Source organism: Odocoileus virginianus, chromosome 7 (assembly GCF_023699985.2).
Source record: "Odocoileus virginianus isolate 20LAN1187 ecotype Illinois chromosome 7, Ovbor_1.2, whole genome shotgun sequence".
Taxonomy (NCBI): Eukaryota; Metazoa; Chordata; class Mammalia; order Artiodactyla; family Cervidae; genus Odocoileus; species Odocoileus virginianus.
In genome coordinates this window covers 53,595,982-53,613,148 of record NC_069680.1, presented here as the reverse complement: position 1 = coordinate 53,613,148, position 17,167 = coordinate 53,595,982, and the positions used below count along the sequence as shown (strand labels likewise).

Sequence of the window (17,167 nt, the reverse complement as noted above, 5' to 3'; positions counted from 1 at the left end):
CCTTCACTAATTAAGGAAAGCGCAAAATTAAAATTTACATTCTTTAGGGGGGCTGAAAAACATTAAATATTTTGTAAGCAGGTGTCTTGGAAATAAAACTAATTTTAATGCTTACCAGATAAGGGAATTGTTTCAAATATTTGAAGCTCCCTGAAGCCCGCTGCTTCTTGTGGATGAGAGATTAAAGGCAGAGGTATGGGTCATGGCTGTGATGCTGATAAGCCGTCTCTTATACAGACATGGTTGGCCCCATTTGCAAACTACTGCTCTCAGTCTCCTTTCTTTCTCTTTTTATTAGATTAGTGACTTGGTACATTTTCAGAGTCATTTCATTTACTTACTTGCGGTATGACTGCCAGTATCGGGCTCTTCTGAATCCCACTGCTTGTGTAGTATTGCTTGTGATGTTTCATCATGAAGACCGTGTCACTCTTTCATTTCTGTCTCTCTCTCCTCACATTGTGCTTTCTTTTTTTAAGGATGTATTTTATGATTTAAAAAACATTTGTTTACTTGGCTATTCTGGCTCTCAGTTATGGCATTCGGAATGTAGTTCCTTGACCCGGGATTGAACCCAGGCCCCCTGTAGAGGGAGCCCAGGGTCTTAGCCACTGGCCCACCAGAGAAGTCCCCACTGTCTGCCTTCTAATCCCAATGTTGATAATGTATTTTTATTTTTATTTTTTTGATGATGTATTTTTAAAGGTCATTAAGCAATGTAGCTTAATGATTAAAAGTGAGGATTTTATGCTGAATGATGCGGCTTGGATTCTGACCTCATCAGCTTGACTGTGTGTGTGATCTTTGGTCAGATGCTTTGCGGTCTAGACAAGCCCTCTCCTATGGCCTTGTCAGAAATTAAATTAGCTAGTGTTTATGTAATATGCTTAGTATGGGTCTGGCACAAAATGGTTACGTTTTTGTTTTTAAATTATTGTCAGACTCCATGACAGCACCATTACTTGATTGTCTAGTTTCCTGGACTAGTTTGTAAAGTTGTTGAGAAAAGGAAGAAGGTGTGGTTGTTTGGTGTGTGTCTCTGTCACTCTTCCTAGCCTCATACTTTGTATGCAGTGATGTCATTCTTGTATTATGTGTTTCAGTTGTTTGAGACCTTGAAGGCCCAGGAGCTAGTAATTTTTATAATTATGTTCAGGCACAAAATTAGGAGCCTTATGTGCAGGAGTGAGTCACTCACCTCTTGGATATGACCACTTTACTCAGAATATGTGATGACTTTCTGCTTTTCTTCCCAACAATTGCCTAACTTTGTTATGGTTACTTTACTTCATTGTATAGGCAAACTTAGGTGCCACCATTTTATTTCCAAATTTGAGGATTTGCAAATGACTGAGAGATAACCTTTATGTATCTTAATGGCCCACTGTGCTCAGTGACTATTGACTGATTTATATTTTTCCAAAGTGAAGAACAGCTTGACTGTACCTGTGTAGAGAACAGCTCATAGTAATTGGTTGCTTTGACCTTGAACAAAGGTTTCCGGGTTACTTTGTTTTCTGAAGGCTTGTTTTTTGAATCCATATCATCCAAAAGTTACACTTAGAATCAGTTAAAAATCTTTTTTACGCCAAGCTTGTATCCTGAATGTTTTCTGAAGTATGCTATTTATGTACTCTTTTCTAGGTACTTAGGGCTTTTTACTCAGGTTGTTACGCCAGTATGTTCTCCTAGTTTGCAAAGTAAGCTTGTACAGCTTTAGAGCAGAAAATTGGCTTATTTCGTTTATAGTGATATAACTTTTTAAAAACATCCACTTATAGACTTTTAAAAATAACAGCCATATAATTCACATTTCATGTAACTTACCCTTATATTAAAGTGTACAATTGTGTTGTTTTTAGCATATGTACAGTTATCCACCTTTTACAATTAGTTTTAAATCACCCTAATCCTTCCCCAAAGAAACTTCATACATATACATAAATGAAATTGTACAATACATGGTCTTTTTGACTGACTGTTTTGCCTTAGCAAAATGTTTTCCAAGTTCAACCATTTGTAGCCTGCATCCGAACTTAATTCATTTTATTGCTGAATAAAATTCTATTATATGGATAGACAGCATTTAATTTAATCCATTCATCAATCAGTGGACATTTGGATTGTTTCTGCTTTTGGGGCATTATGAATAATGCTGCTATAAACATACATGTACAAGTTTTTGTGTGGAAATATGTTTTCATTTTTCTAGAGTTTTTTTTTTTTTTTTAATGAACTAAGTTCTAAAGGAAAAGAAGTTGTGGACTACTTTTAGAAAAACCTTTTGTAGATATTTAAAAATCCTGTCTCTCTCTTTTATTACCACGTACTAGGTTTTGCTAGGTTCGCTGCACTAACAACTAACTTTAAAATCTCAGTAGTTTACAGCAGTATGGGTTTGTTTCTTGCTCAGGTTATGTTAGTGGCACCTGGCTGGGGATCTTCTTCAGTCATCTTCTCATTTCCAGGATTCAGGCTGAAGGAATAAACTCTCATTTGGGACATGCTTTTCTTCTGACTAAACAGAACTGGTAGAAACATGCAATGAAAGCATTTGCTCAGACCTGGCATATGTTTCATTTCCACTCACGTTATATTGGCTGAGGCGAGTCTTATGGCAAACGCGAAAATCAATCAGGGAAGTATAACCCAACTGTTGGAGGCAGTGCAAGTCATATGGCCTTGGGTGGGGATAAAAAGCCATCGTGCATGGAAGGAGGCATGGATAATTTGAAACAGAAATTCAGGTCGTCACAACTCAGAAGGAAATAATGAAACTTATGGAGGAGAGATGAGAAAAATGGAGGTGAAGCTGGTGTAGCTCCATGTCTTTTGAATTTAAGGGCATATCTCAGGACTTCCCAAATAAAGGGAAGTTTTAGCACTGAGGTCGGGATAGCCAGCTTCAAGCAATAGTATATAAAAGTGAGCCAGAGACCCTTACAAGTGGATGAGAGTAGGGTTGAAGCAGAGATTCCATCATGAGTGTTACAGAATAAATTACTAGAAGGTAACAGAAGACTCTCTCTTCTTTGTAGTCTTTTGGCCAGTCCCATCCCCTCATGACAGCACCTTATAAAGGTCCAAGTTTGTTGAAGAAATTAGGTTGTTTATCCGGTAGAGGTTCCTCAGTCTTGATTTGACTAATTGCATACCTGTGATACCATTTAACTTGTTCCTGTGTCCCTGCATTTCCTACAGATCTGTGGTTAGATTTAGAGGTCTGAGCTCTTTGGCCCGGCTACCTCATAAATTGTGTTGCATATTTGCATTAAGGGGCACATGTCTACTGGTGGCCATTGATGGTTATTGTATAGATCTGTTGTTAATTCATTAGGAATTGCAAAATGGTGATACTCTTTTTTTTTTTTAATTAAATCTTTCTCATATTTAATGATTAAAATATTTTTGAGTAGAGAAATTTTCCTTGTCAACTATTTGTTACACCAAAATGAAGTTTAGTAAAAAAGGAAGGATAAATGTTCAATTTTTTCCCCCTTGCTTATCAGTTTTCAAGCTAACGAGCTGGTTCCTTAGGATCCTCCGATGATGGTGAGTAAGTTAATTTTAGTATCCTTTGATGAATTTGTGGACTTAGAATATTTAATGTTTTAGCTCATTGTTATCTAACGGACACTCAGATTGGCTAGTGAAAGACTCTTCAAGTTAGCTCTTTCCTAAAATGACCTTAGTTGCCCTTGATTGCTTCTTTGCTTTTTGGAATGATAAGACACTCCAGAATCATGTAAATGTCCTGATCCAGACCTGGAATCAGGCATTTGTTTGAAGAAACTTGGTGTTTAGAGACTATAGTCTGAGTGCTTGGTACTCACTGCTACTTGGTTTTTTAGTGAACAGTTCAGGAAATGAGTTTCTGTTTTTGTTCTTTAATACCTAGGCACTGTGCTTGGTATTTAGATAAACAGATATAAAACATAGTCCCTGCTTTGTGAATAATTAAAGCATGGTGTTCAGTTCAGTTCAGTCGCTCGGTTGTGTCTGACTCTTTGCAACCCCATGGACTGCAGGACCCCAGGCCTCCCTGTCCATCACCAACTCCCAGAGTTTACTCAAACCCATGTCCATTGAGTCGGTGATGCCATCCAACCATCTCATCCTCTGTTGTCCCCTTCTCCTCTTGCCTTCAATCTTTCCCAGCATCAGGGTCTTTTCCAGTGGGTCGGTTCTTCTCATCAAGGGACCAAAGGATTGGCGTTTCAGCTTCAACATCTGTGCTTCCAATGAATATTCAGGACTGATTTCCTTTAGGATGTTACAAGTACTAAAATATGTTGGGCTTTGGTATAAAAGTTCATAGGAGGTCACTTCACATAGAAGGAAGATAGGTCTTTAGGAAGTCTTCCTCAAGGCAATGACATTTGATCTCAGCTTTGAGGAATAAAGTGAAGTGAAGGTATTATACTTTTGGAAACTGTCTGTTTAGAATATATATATATATGCTATGCCTTTATCTTTACACCAGTATGAGACTCTGTTTCTTCATCTATAAATTTATAACACATCAGTATATATTTTGCTGCTTAAGATCTTCTCTGTCAATAACATTACTACAGGAAGCATTACTGTGTGTTTACTCTTGTTGGTTTGACCATGTATTTTAATAGGTCAGAACTCCTAGAAGGGAAATGGCCATGTTTCAGAATGTGTGTATGTTAGTCTCTCAGTCATGTCTGACTCATCTCCAGACCCACGGACTGTAGCTCACCAGGCTCCTGTGTCCGTGGGGTTTTCCAGGCAAGAAATACTGGAGTGGGTTGCCATTCCCTCTCCCGGGGATCTTTCTGACTCAGGGATCAAACCTGGATCTCCTGCATTGCCGGCAGATTCCTTACCATCTCAGCCACCAGGGAAGCCCAGTGTTTAAGAGTAGATATATGTTAAACGCTGTTGTAGGTGCTGCCAAATTGTCATCAGAAAAGTTGATAGCAATTCACAGCTTTTACCAATGGGAGGCTAGTGACGATTTCTTCACCCACAATAGTGTCTTTTAAAACTAAATTATTTTATTTTAGTATCACATTGTGTTGAGTCTTGCCCAGAATATCAGGAAGTTAATCTAAATACGTTTACCTCTTGAAAGTATGGAGTTAAAATGTGACATTTAAAATTTAATATATTTTCACTTTTGGAACCTAGAAATTTATTTTATAATGGAGCTTTGTAGTTCTTTACTATGGATTAATAATCATCTGTATTTTGAAAAGTAGTTGAAAGTCAGACTACCAAGAAATCATATACCCTGCTTCTGATCACTTGCAGGAAGAAGAAACTTCCTGATGTCACATTTCTCTCTTTTCTTTTCTGAAATGTGATTTGGAGATACGGGTTAGAAAAAGAACATTTCTAAAGTAGTTTGGGAGACTTCTAATTCTATCAGACTTTTATACTTTTGTTTAACATTATTACCTCTCTTTATGGTGGCCACTTGTGTGATCCATGAAAATGTTATTGTTCAGTCCTTCAGACCCCACAGACTGCTGTGCCTCAGGCTTCCCTGTCCTTCACTGTCTCCCAGTTCAGTTCAGTTCAGTTGCTCAGTTATGTCCGACTCTTTGCGACCCCATGAATCGCAGCACGCCAGGCCTTCCTATCCAGCACCAACTCCTGGAGTTTATCCAAACTCATGTCCATCGAGTCGGTGATACCATCCAACCATCTCATCCTCTGTCATCCCCTTCTCCTCCTGTCCTCAGTCTTTTCCACCATCAGGGTCTTTTCCAATGAGTCAGCTCTTCACATCAGGTGGCCAAGTATTGGAGTTTCAGCTTCAACATCAGTCCTTCCAGTGAACACCCAGTACTGATCTCCTTTAGGATGGACTGGTTACAGAGTTTGCTCAAATTCATGTCCATTGAGTCAGTATGCTATCTAACCATCTCATCCTCTGCCACCCTCTTCTCCTTTTGCCTTCAGTCTTTCTCAGCATCATGGTCTTTTCCAATGGGTCACCTCTTCTCATCAGGTCGCCGACGTATTGATGGATAAACCACAAATCAATTTATGTGTGAAAGCAGAACATTTATGCTTTTTCCTTTTAGGTACTGTTGACTGTATTATTTTAATTTAAATAATTTGTACTTTCTGAAATTATGTTTTATTACTTTCTACTTAAAAATAATCTGTGAGTCCTACATAGATGTCAGTCTAGATTTTAATATTATTTAAATTTTCCTGTTATAAATGTATAATTTTATCAGGTTACCATACCCAGAGAACTTTCTAAAATTATCAATGGTGTTGAAAAAAGAAGATAAGGAAAAGAATAAGTAAAGAAAAGAAGGGAGAGAAATCCATACAATTTTAAGTCATGGTCCTTTTTTCCTCTTTTAAATAAGAAAGCTAATACTTTTATCTGACACTGCTCTCGAAGATGAAGCTGTTTTCTAGGCTTATATTTTAGTTAGAATCACATAGTTTTAAAACAAAGAAGACTTTAATATTGGGGTTATTCAGGCAGTACTATGGTGAGTTACTTGTCTGAGTTATTTTTAATTGTTTAGATCCTCCCACCCCCGGATTTTGGACTTAACCACTTCGAGCTTGGTGTATAAAAATGTAATTTGTTGTGCTTTTTTTTACATTTTAAATGCTTATTTTTATTTACTAATGAGTGTTTAAAATGATCTTTTAACTTGTTATTGTAGATGAAAACCTTCCTTTTTGATTAACGTCATTCAGACTTGGTATTAGAAGCAACTTTTTTATTTGGAAATTAAGCTTGCCTTTCAAAGAAAAAGTAATGATTACTTTGTGTATTATTTAAAAATAAAATCTCTATTAGGGCAAGGAATTTCTGCTAAGTTGGATTTTTTCTTTTTTTCTTTTTTAGTTTAGAATGAATTCTCTTTTGTGGTGACACATAGCTGTTTCTGAAGTTGGCAAGAAAACTTCCTCTGGGGACTCTCAAAGGGAGTGTTGTGGCAGCTCTCTGATTCAGCTGCTTAGAAAGCTCTCTGAAAGTTGCCTTATTTGTCTGGAAAGAGTCTGGAGCCCAAACCTGTTTTTTCCACCGAGGAGGATTGTAGCTCTAAGCTGCTGTCGAAAACAACCATGAAAGATTCTGTGATGATAGTGTGAAATACAGCAATCCAAGGCATAAATTTAAATTGTGTACTCCAAAGCAAATTTTCAGGCCCAGTTTAAAAAGAAAAAAGTTGGGGGAGGGGAGGGGAGGGAGGGAAGCCTTTCTAGTATGGATGGGCTTTGGCAGTATTTATATTGATATCCAGGTGGCGCTAGTGGTAGAGAACCTGCCTGCCAGTGTAGGAGATAGAAGAGATGCAGGTTTGATCCCTGGGTTGGGAAGACCCCCTGGAGGAGGACATGGCAACGCACTCCAGTATTCTTGCCTGGAGAATCCCATGGACAGAGGAGCCTGGCAGACTACAGTCCATGGGGCCGCAAAGAGTCAGACACGACTGAAGTGACTTAGCACACACACATATTGATATCCACCTTCCTCGGAGACCTAGAGAAAGAAGAGGGAAAAAGGAGAGCCTCTCCTTTTTCTTACTAGACAGTCCACAACCAAGTTGAGTACAACGTGATGGTCACTATACAAGCAAAAGGAGGGTCAGGAGTATTGGTACAGATTCCTTCTTATTAAAAAATGAAGTTTGAGGTCTTTGTGTAATATGTTAAGTCAATACTAATTATCTCAAAAGATTACATATAAATATTGAAGTGCAGTATGAAATTATTTTGAATCAGATTAAGTGGAATGGCGGATAGAGTCATTAATTAAAAGTAGTTGTAGGACTTCTGGTGGTCCAGTGGTTAAGACTTCCCACTTCAAATGCAGGGGACAGGGACATGGGTTTGATCCCTGATGGGGGAACTAAGATCCCACATGCTGTGTGGTCTGACCTACCTCCCGTCAAAGAAGTTACTGAACTATTAAAAGAAAAATTTGGGGAAAAAGAAGAGCAGTAATAGTAAAACAGATGAGAAAGGTAATAGAGGAGTTAAGGGAAAGAGTAATTCCAATTTTCTTTACCTAGTGACTCAGTTCCCTGCTAACACATCCACCCTCAGCTCTCACCACTTCATTTCCCCTGTCCCCAAACCCCCCAGTGCCATTAAGTGTTCTGAGCTTGTCATACTGCACCGAATTTCTCTCATTTCTTCAAATATGACATGTTTTCCCAAGCTTTCCATTTTTTTATATTTACTTGAAGCCACTGATACTTTTTGGCTTCACAAGTGAGTCAGTGGTAAAGAATCCGCCTGCCAATGCAGGAGACACAAGTTCCATTCCTGAGTTGGGAAGATACTTTGGAGAAGGAAATGGCAACGCACTCCAGTATTCTTCCCTGGAAAATTCCATGGACAGAGGAGCCTGTGGGTTACAGTCCATGGGGCCACAGAGAGTCAGACATGATGGAGCGTGCACGTGCGCACACACACAGGACTTTAATACTCTGTTGAATAGGAGTGGTGAGAGTGGGTATCTTTGTCTTATTGCAGATTTTAGTGGGAAGGCTTTCAGCAGCTTCTTGTTGAGTATTATGTTGACTGTGGCTTTGTCATGAATAGCTTTTATCGTGTTGAGATACGTTCACTCTGCACCCACTTTGGTAAGAGTTTTTCTCATGAATGGAGGTTGAATTTATCAAATGCTTTTTCTGCATCTATTGTAATGATCAAGTGGTTTTTGTCTTTTCTTTTGTTGATGTGGTGTATCACATTGATTAATTTGTGTATGTTGAATCATCCTTGTGACCCTGGAATGAATCCAGCTTGGTCATGGTATCTAATCTTTTTTATGTGTTGTTGGATTTGGCTTGCTAATATTTTGTTGAAGATTTTTACATCTATATTCATCAAAGATATTGGCCTGTAATTTTCTTATTTGATAGTGTCTTTGGTTTTCATTTGAGGGTGATGGAGACTTCCTAGAATGCCTTTGGTGGCTTCATAGAACGTGTTCCCCTCTCTTCAATCTTTTGAAAGAGTTTTGGAAGTATCAATATAAGTTCTTTGTATATATTGTAGAATTCCTCTGGGAAGCATTTTAAACTGTTCCAGAAACAATCACTTACTCTGGCATTCTAGAGGGAATTAGTTATACTGCTTTATAACACTTGCCATGTTATGCTTAGTTGCATATATCATGTATATTTCTGCTTTTCTTCTTAGTTAAGTGAGGTATAGATGCCCTGTGATTTGGAATCACAGGATGATTTTTAACTGTCAGAAGGTAATTGTAGGGAAGCAGATTTTCTCACCTATGACTTTCTCTATTGCTTGGGTGCATTTTAAAAAGCAGAGACATTTCTTTGCTGACAAAGGTCTGTATAGACTACGGTTTTTCCAGTTGTCATGTATGGATGTGAAAGTTGGACCATAAAGAAAGCTGAGCACAGAAGAATTGATGCTTTTGAACTGTGATGTTGAAGAAGACTCTTGACAGTCCCTTGGATTGCAAGGAGATCAAACCTGTCAATCCTAATGGCAGTCAGTCCTAAATATTCATTGGTAGGACTTGTGCTGAAGCTGAGACTCCAATAGTTTGGCCACCTGAGGTGAAGAACTGACTGATTAGAAAAGACCCTGATGCTGGAAAAGATTAAGGGCTGGAGGAGAAGGGGACGACAGAGGATGAGATGGTTGGATGGCATCACTGACTTGATAGACATGAGTTTGAGCAAGCTCTGGGCGATTGTGATGGATGGGGAAGCCTGGTATGCTGCAGTCCATGGGGTTGCAAAGAGTTGGACATGGAGCAGCTGAACTAACTGATATTTTTTATTATGTTGCCTTTATAATTCTTGAATCTACAGTATACCTAGAGTATTCATGTGGATTCTGTATGTACTGTGCCTTTTATAGCCACAGGTTCCACATCCATAGATTCAACCAACCTCAGATCAAAACTACTCAGAAAAAAAAAAAATTCCAGGAAGTTCCCCAAAGCAAAATTTGAATATGCTGCAGTGGCAACTATTTTTATAGCTTTTGCATTGTATTAGGCATTAAAAGTAATCTAGACATGACTTAAAGTATATGGGAGGATGCATATAGGTTATATTCAAATATGATGACATTTTCTATGAGGGATTTGACTTGAGTATTTTTGGAGTTTGGTATCTGTGGGTTTCTGGAATCAGTTCTCTATGGAAAAAGGGGTGGCTGTATATCCGTGCTCTATACCAAAGATATGCAGAAGGTCCTAAAGAAGTCTTTAGGGGAGTGAGGAGGAATGTTGTTCTGAATTTTAGAAAAAGTCTAAGGCACCCTTCCTGCCAAATTTTACTTCGGTTTTCTTGTTGCTCCCTGCACTGCTGTCATTGTTCAAATCGTTGGTTTGTGAAAGTGGCCTCGTTTTTGTTAAAATTACTCAGTACATTTTTTTCAGTGTTAATAGTTCACAGTACTTCAGTAAACTGTTAGCATTCAGGAATGGGTCCAAAGAATTCTGAATGTTTTAGCACTATGTTTATTTCTATAGAGTTGAGCAAGATAACACAACTTAGAAGTTAGGGAGAAAGACAAAAAGAAATTGATATTAAAAATAGATATCATAGCTTTGGAAGGTGCTAGATCACCAGTTCATTTTCTGAGAAATTTTTAATGGAAAGAATCAAAAATTTATATTGTTTTTCCTGTGTAAACTGCATTTCATGGTAACCACATAGTTATTTAAGGAAACTCCTTATTAGAAGAATTCCAGATAATAAGTGCAGATGGAATAAAATGATAGTATTAGCATATCACCTTTGGGCAACCCCTAAGTAAATAATGGAGAATGGTCACTGGGTAAATCAGGCTGGCAACACTTGAATATAATCAATTTGAACATCACTTCATAAGTGGGACAACCAGATTTTTTGCGTGTTCTAATGTGATATATTGGGCAAGTTCGTGTATCACCTATAGTGTTCTTGCCAAATATTTGAAAATGAATCATGTCTCTAGATCTCACCACAGTTTACAGGAAATATGGGGAAATGGAGGAATACCTTAATGCCATAAGGAAATAGTCACCTAAGTTTAGGAGATGAGAAATTGTACAGGACAAAAGACTTGTTACAGATTAAATGAGATTTGAAGAGATGTATCAGTCAGATACAGCGTGTGGTTCTTGTTTCATTCCTGGTTTAGACAAATCGTAAAAGTTCCACTTGAAAGAGGATTGAAATTTGAACCTGAACTATGTATTAGATAATACTGAGAAATTATTGCTAATTTTGTCAGATGAATTAATGGAATTATAATGTCAGACTTTAAAGAAAAGTCTTTAACTGATGGTTATATATTCTTTACTATGTATATGTGAAAACATATGGTATCTGGGATTTACTCTAAAGCTCTCCAAGCCCCTCCACCCCCAAAGAAAAAGAAATCGGAGGACAGGGAAATGCAGTATTGTTAACTTGCATGACCATTCTACAGTTACCTCCTTACTTATATACATGTTTGGAAAATTTCAGAACCAAAGGTTGAAAAGCATTAACATAAAATTTGTGTAGCATAAAGATTTCTAGCAGCCAACATAGAAAACTAGGTCAGTAACATAATTAATAGCATCTACTAGAGAAGGAAATTGCACCCCACTCCAGTATTCTTGCCTGGAGAATCCCATGGACAGAGGAGCCTGGCCGGCTGCAGTCCATGGGGTCGCAAGAATCTGACACAACTTGGCAACTAAACCATACAGTAAAATGGGCTTCCCTGGTGGCCCAGTTGTTGAAGAATCTGCCTGCAGTGCAGGAGACTCAGGTTCAGTCCCTCAGTCAGGAAGATCTCCTGGAAAAGGAAATGGCAACCCACTCCAGTATTCTTGCCTGGGAAATCCCAGGGACAAGGCAGCCTGGCAGGCGTCTGTCCATGAGGTCGTAGAGAGTCAGACACGACTTGGTGACCACCACCATACAGTACACACGGCCGCCATCCAGTAAAAAAGCAACTGCTGGGAAAAAGCACGACTTCCTAATATTTATTAAGAACACAAAGTTCTCCTTGACAGTGTTCTTGAGGACACTATGTAATGTAGTGTGAAAAGCATTTTAAACCACATTACTTCAAGAAATGAAATCAGTTTTTTTGTAGCATTCCACAAAATGGCCAGTGGAATCCCATCCATGATTAATTCCAGTGGAATCAGCTTTATGGGGAGCCAAGATGATAAATTTTAAGAACCTCACTTCCCAGTAGAATTCATTAGAGGTCTTCCCATCTTGATCCTTCCTTTCCTCCATTTCTGTAATGACTTCTTCCTCTAACCCTCTGTTGCAGATTAGTTAGTATAACAGATAAAAGAGAAATTTCCTTATAGCTGTTACTGTTGGCCAAAAGAATTTGATTCAGTTTTGTTTTTTATGGTTTGTTTCCAAAATAAGTATTTCTTAAAATGTCAAAATGTCTTAAATGTTTAAAATACCATAGTCATCTATTTCCTTAGAGATTTTGATAATAACCCCCCTCTCCCAAGTTTTACAGTAACTAATGGATTATATGAAGCATCTGCAGATAGTTCTCCATAAAAACACTGTTTTGTGTGAAGGTTTCCCCAAGTATTGAGCAGCAGTGAATTGAGATTTTATTTGCTGGCAACTCACTGAAATACAGATCCTCGGTGTTATGGATTAAATCTAAACTGTTGTTTAGTGAAGCTTGTGTTAAGATTCACATTCTTTGGTGAAAATTGATGCCTAACAAGAATAGGACATTTCCTCTAATTCAAGATGAGCCATGGTTAAAGCCAAGATTCTTCAGGAAAGAATTTTAATTACTGGATTGCTTTTCTGTTAGTGTGTGTTGCTTGCTCAGTCGTGTCTAACTCTCTTAACCCCATGGACTGTAGCCTTTTGGACTCTGTCCATGGAATTCTCCAGGCAAGAATACTGGAGTGGGTAGCTATTCCCTTCTCCAGGGGATCTTCCAGAACCAGGGATTGAACCTTGGTCTCCAGAGAAGCCCACTTTTCTATTGCTGAATAATAAATTGGCACAGTTAGCAGCTTAAAATAACAGATACATTATCATCAGTTTCCATGATCAGGAGTCTGGGTAAAGTTTAAGCCGAGTCCTCTGCTCAGGGACTGACGAAGCTGCAAATCAGAAGGGTTGACTAGGGCTAAGGTATTATTGAGGCTCTGGATGTTCTTCCAAGTCCACGTGTTCGTTGGCTGAATTCATTTCCTTCTACCTGTAGAACACAGGTCAACTTGCATTTTCACAGCCAGTAAGAAAGTCTTTGATGTCTGGACCTTCTTTTAAAGGGCTTACCTTATCAGGTAGGCCAACCTGGGAAAAATCTCCCTTTTGATTAATTTAAAGCCACCAATTAGGGACCTTAATTACATCTGCAAAGTATTTTCACCTTTGCCATTTACAAGAACATAATTGTGGGAATGATATTCCATCACCTTTGCTGTATTTCATTGGTTAGAATTAAGTTGCGAGTCCTACCCACACTCAGGGGAGAGGTGATTGTACAAGAACATGAGTCATTGAGGGTCGTGGTAGAATTTTGCCTACCAATATTACACTGTCACCTACTATGAAAAATGTAAAAAACTTATTTACCATTACGTAGACAATATTAATGGAGCTTAAAGCACAACAGTATAGTCACCCATAATCCTGCCAGCTGATGAATCAAAATGTTTCCCTTTGACTGTGTGCAGACATTAATTTTATAAGGAACTTATAGAGCAGAGAAATAATTTCCTATTGCTTTCCATTTAGGAAAAACATTTGTTTTATTATTTGCATGATATTTATTATCTGTCACTTTTAAAGAATGAAATTGTCTTAGGTGACTATAGTACTGATTGTCTTAGTTTAATCAAGGTACAATTCACAAACAGTAAAAATCATTATTCTCTGTGTATAGTTCTGTGAATTTTGGTAAGCACATGTATATGTGTAACCACCATCACAGTAAAGATGTAAAAATATTACCCTGTGCCATTGATGAGACTAGCCTTCCCCCCACATCTTAGACCTTGACAATTACTGGTCTGTTTTCTGTTGCTATAGTTTTGCATTTTCAAGAATACTGTATAAATGGTATCCTGCACTTCAGAGCCTTTTGGGTTTGGTTGTTTTCAGTTAGTATAATGCATCTGAGGTTGTATAGTAGAGGAATAGCATTCCTGAGGCATAGTAAAAATACATGTTTTGTCTTTGTCCCTAGTTCCTGGTCTAGGATTCCTAAAAACTCTTGAAAGGAACATACTCATAATAAGCTTTTTTTAACCGTGACTGACTTTATGCACTTTTGGGCTCGTGATAGCTTCAGGGTGGGGGCTGGTTGTCAGAGGAACCAACAATGTGATTAGAGGTTAGAACTTTCAGTTCCATCCCTGGACCTCTAAGGAGGGAGAGGGTTTGGAGATTGAGTTCAGTTATCAGTGGCCCATGATTTAATTAATCACTTCTACTAATTAATAGTAGAGCCTACATAAAGGCCTTTAAACTGTGGGGCTCAGAGGGCATCAGATTTGAGAAACATGTTCACTTGCTAATAGGGTGGCACACTCAGACTCTGTGGAGACAGAAACTCCTGTGCTCAGAACCCACTGGACCTCACCCTCTGTGCCTTTTTATCTGACTAATTGCTTATATCCTTTATAATAAACTAGTAAGTAAGTATTGTTTTCTCTGCGATTTTGTGAACTGTTCTAATAATTTAATGCACCTGAATGGGGGTGGAGTTTATGGGCGCCCCTGTGACCTTGTAGCCAAGCTGAACAGAAATATGGGTAACCTGGGGACCCAATACTTGGAACTGGCATTTGAAGTGAGGGCTGTCTTGTGAGACTGAGCCGCAAGGCCTGGGGGAGTCTAATGCTGACTTGAGTAGTTAATGTCAGAATTGAAATGAATTCTAGGACGCCTAATTGGTGTCTGGAGAGTTGGAGAATTAGTTGGTGTGAGGAAAAAAACCTCACAGATTGGATGTCAGAAGTTTTTTGAGTAAAAATAGCTCAGTTGTACCCAAAGCTGCCTAGGGGTTGACCTTGTCCAGCTCCTGGGAGGTAACCTGTAAGCCCTGGAATGTCCTGCTTAATAAGGGTGTCTTTGTTTACTTGGGGGCCTTTGACCACAGTAGGTTGCTTTTCCTGACAGTGTGGCTGTGTGTGGTATCAGTTTGACCTGTAGAGGAGCTGGAGACTAAAGTTAGCCATGCAGATAGTTAGCCCTACCTATGTTTCAGACCTCAGACAAAAATGCTGGACATTGAACCTCAGGTGAACTTACCTGATTGCTTGTATTCATACATATTATCATAAGCTCTTGGGAGAAACAAGCGCTGTGAAACCAACTCCACTGAGTGGGGACAGCTGAAAGCTTGGTGTCTCCTGGACCCTGCGTTAAGCCCCTCTTCGCTTTAATGATTTTAATTTGTATCCTTTTGCTGTATTAAACTATGACCTGAGAAAAGGTCTTGTTTAAGTTTTACAACTCTCAGTTCAGTTCAGATCAGTCGCTCAGTCACGTCCAACTCTTTGTGACCCCATGGACTATATAGCATGCAAGGCCTCCCTGTCCATCACCAACTCCCAGAGTTTACTAAAACTCGTGTCCATTGAGTCGGTGATGCCATCCAAATATCACATCCTCTGTCATCCCCTTCTCCTCCCACTTCAATCTTGCCAAGCATCAGGGTCTTTTCCAGTGAGTCAGTTCTTCGCATCAGGTGGCCAAAGTATTAGAGTTTCAGCTTTAGCATCAGTCCTTCCAATGAATATTCAGGACTGATTTCCTTTATGACGGGCTGGTTGGGCCTCCTTGCAGTCCAAGGGACTCTCAAGAGTCTTCTCCAGCACCACAGTTCAAAAGCATCAATTCTTCAGTACTCAGATTTTTTTATAGTCCCAACTCTCACATCCATTCATGACTACTGGAAAAGCCATACCTTTGACCAGACAGACTTTTGTTGGCAAAGTAATGTTTCTGCTTTTTAATATGCCGTCTGTGTTGGCCATAACTTTTCTTCCAAGGAGCAAGCGTCTTTTAACTTCATGGCTGCAGTCTTGATATGCAGTGATTTTGGAGCCCCCAAAAATAAAGTCTGTCACTATTTCCACTGTTTCCCCATCTATTTGCCATGAAGTGATGGGACCAGATGTCATGATCTTAGTTTTCTGAATGTTGAGTTTTAAGCCAACTTTTTCACTCTCCTTTTTCACTTTCATCAAGAGGCTCTTTAGTTCTTCGCTTTCTTCCATAAGGGTGGTGTCATCTGCATATCTGATATTATTGATATTTCTCCCGGCAATCTTGATTCCAGCTTGTGCTTCATCCAGTCCAGCATTTCTCTTGATGTACTCCGCATATAAGTTAAATAAGCAGGGTGACAATATACAGCCTTGATGTACTCCTTTCCTAATTTGGAACCAGTCTGTTGTTTCATGTCCAGTTCTTTTTTTTTTTTTCCATGTCCAGTTCTAACTTGTTTCTTGACCTGCGTACAGATTTCTCAGGAGGCAGGTCAGGTGGTCTGGTATTCCCATCTCTTTAAGAATTTTCCATGTTTTGTTGTGATTCACAGAGTCAAAGGCTTTGGCGTAGTCAATAAAGCAGAAGTAGATGTTTTTCTGGAACTCTCTTGCTTTTTTGATGATCCAAAGGATGTTGGCAGTTTGATCTTTGGTTCTTTTGCCTTTTCTAAATCCAGCTTGCATTGAAGTTCACGGTTTACGTACTGTTGAAGCCTGGCTTGGAGAATTTTGAGCATTACTTTGCTAACGTGTGAGATGAGTGCAATTGTGCAGTAGTTTGAGCATTCTTTGGCATTGCCTTTCTTTGGGATTAGAATGAAAACTGACCTTTTTCTGTCCTGTGGCCACTACTGAGTCTTCCAAATTTGCTGGCATATTGAGTGCAGCACTTTCACAGCATCATCTTTTAGGATTTGAAATAACTCAGCTGGAATTCCATCACCTCCAATAGCTTTGTTCGTAGTGATGCTTCCTAAGGCTCACTTGATTTCGCATTCCAGGTGTCTGGCTCTACGTGAGTGGTCACGCCATCATTATTATCTGGGTCATGAAGATCTTTTTTGTATAGTTCTTCTGTGTATTCTTGCCACCTCTTCTTAATATTTTCTGCTTCTGTTAGGTCCTTACCATTTCTGTCCTTTATTGTGCCCAGTTTTGCATGAAAAGTTCCCTTGGTATCTGTTTTTCTTGAAG

The 17,167-nt window shown here is 38.9% G+C and overlaps 1 protein-coding gene across 1 annotated transcript in view; it reads left to right on the top strand.

Annotated features, from left to right (window-relative positions):
• Positions 1-17,167, top strand: part of JMJD1C (jumonji domain containing 1C) — a 308,159-nt gene that overhangs the window by 11,955 nt on the left and 279,037 nt on the right. The window lies entirely within an intron of this gene.